We start from the raw sequence: 2,453 nt of genomic DNA, 5'->3' as shown, positions 1-2,453 counted from the left end.
GCCTCAGCCTCCTGAGTAGCTGGGATTACAGGCACGCATCACCATGCCCAGATAATTTTTTGTATTTTTAGTAGAGACGGGGTTTCACCATGTTGACCAGGATGGTCTCGATCTCTTGACCTCGTGATCCACCCGCCTCGGCCTCCCAAAGTGCTGGGATTACAGGCTTGAGCCACTGCGCCCGGCCTGATACTCTTTTTTTTTTTTTTTTTTAAAGATGGGGTTTCACCATCATGGCCAGGCTGGTCTTGAACTCCTGACCTCAGGTGATCCACCCACCTCGGCCTCCCAAAGTGCTAGGATTACAGGTGTGAGCCACCGCGCCCGGCCGACTTTGATACTCTTAAAACAAAAAATTTTTTTTTTAATTTAAAAGTAAAATTTATTTTTTTTTTAGAATTGGAACCTTGCTGTGTCACTCAGGCTGGAGTGCATTAGTACCATTATAGTTCACTGTAGCCTTGAACTCCTGGGCCCAAGCAGTTCTCTTGTCCCAGTCTCCCAAGTAGCTGCCACACTCTTCTAAGACTCTCTTTGTCTGTACACTGGGGACAATTAACTCCCTTAATTTACCTCATAGGGTTTTAATATGATAGAAAGTGAGAGTCCTTTTTTAAGCAGTAAAGCCTTAAAAGATGCAAGTTTTTATTTTTAAATTTCACCAATGATTAGTCTTGGGGCAAAATCACTTGGGTGATATGTAGAATTTGTCACTTTGTTAGACTTACATTCATTCTGATGAGCTATTTTATTATATGGTCAGCCACTATCAATTCAACTTTCAATGTAACAGGTTTATTAATCTGCTAATTTGCTGGTGTTGATAGACAGTTGTTACCAATCAGCTCACTATAAATTCAAAATGATACACTGATTTTAAAACAACCGTGAATATCATCTTAAGGATCATCATTCTTAAATGAAGGCATAAGTAAAGACTAACAAATCCTTTTTATTCTGTTATTAGGTCTCATTTTTTTTTCTAATCCCACTTGAAAAAAAAATGATAGTTTTTCCATTATCTCATAGGTGTATCATACTATACTGTGTGTTTTAAGAGTTAGGCAGGGTTGTGAAAAAAAATTTAAAAAGACTTGATCCCAGCCTTGAAGCTTTATAGTTTGGGGAGGCTGGGTGATATGAAATGCTATTTAACAAAATAAGACAGTACAGTTGGTTTCCATTATTTTCCTCCGTTCACTTCATGGGTTCTTGAATTTTCCTCCTTTCATTTGATAGTTTTTTATTTATAAGATTTTTGAACTGATGAAGGTGAGTTTGCATTGTTGGTCGTAATTACACATTAGAAACCATCTTGATTTCCCCTACCCATTAAGGCAAAGTTCAATACTTCATCTGTACTTGCTAATATAATAATTTTTGAAAAACATTTTTACCACAGTATTTGCCACATGGCTTTAGTCTTATTTCTCCTAGACCACAACCTTACTTTGGGGATCTTTATCTCTATTGCTTGGCATATAATAAGCTGTACAAGAAAAGGACAAAACTTAGTGATGCTAGAGAATGCTAAAGAGTATAGAGAATCTGGTGGGGCAACGTCCTATGAAACAATTGAAATGATCATTGATAAGCTTAAAGGTTTAGGGAGAGGAAGGTTATAAACAGAAGGCAAGATAGGTAAAAAAAATAATAATAAAGGTGAGATAGCAGTACTTATTTACAGGTCATTGAGTCTAGTCAATTACATTGGGGAATTATAAGGAATAAGTTAGGAGTAAATAGTCTGAAGCTAATTTATAGAGAACTGCATACCAGACTGAGGAGTATGAATTCCCCCTTTGGTATGGGGAAACTAATTTGGTCAATGGGTAAGCAAAGATAGTTCCTCTTTTCAGGTTGCAGAAGTTGGCCCTGCATTTAAACTTAATGTATTTTTTGGAGGGTAGTTTCCTCATTTAGCAGTTGATTTGTATATATCTCTTTCAACACTGGAAAGTATCTATATAATAGCTTATAGGTAGAAACAGACACCTTAATTCACACATTCTGTGCTCTAGCTGTTCTTTGTAAACACTAAGTGAATGCTTACTTTCATCCCTTTGGTCTGTTTGTCAGAAATCCTTTTCTGTTGCCATGCTTCCAGCTCCTATCCATCTTTCAGGTTTAGCTCAAATTCCACCTCATCTAAAAAAAGCTTGACCTAGGCCGGGCGCGGTGGCTCAAGCCTGTAATCCCAGCACTTTGGGAGGCTGAGGCGGGTGGATCACGAGGTCAAGAAATCGAGACCATCCTGGTCAGCATGGTGAAACCCCGTCTCTACTAAAAATACAAAAAAAAATTAGCTGGGCATGGTGGTGCATGCCTGTAAACCCAGCTACTCAGGAGGCTGAGGCAGGAGAATTGCCTGAACCCGGGAGGCGGAGGTTGCGGTGAGCCGAGATCGCGCCATTGCACTCCAGCCTGGGTAACATGAGTGAAACTCCGTCTCA

The sequence above is a fragment of the Sapajus apella genome, unplaced genomic scaffold (genome assembly GCF_009761245.1).
Source record: "Sapajus apella isolate SASKATOON/1434 unplaced genomic scaffold, GSC_monkey_1.0 scaffold652, whole genome shotgun sequence".
Taxonomy (NCBI): domain Eukaryota; kingdom Metazoa; phylum Chordata; class Mammalia; order Primates; family Cebidae; genus Sapajus; species Sapajus apella.
Note: the sequence above shows the minus strand (reverse complement) of the source record.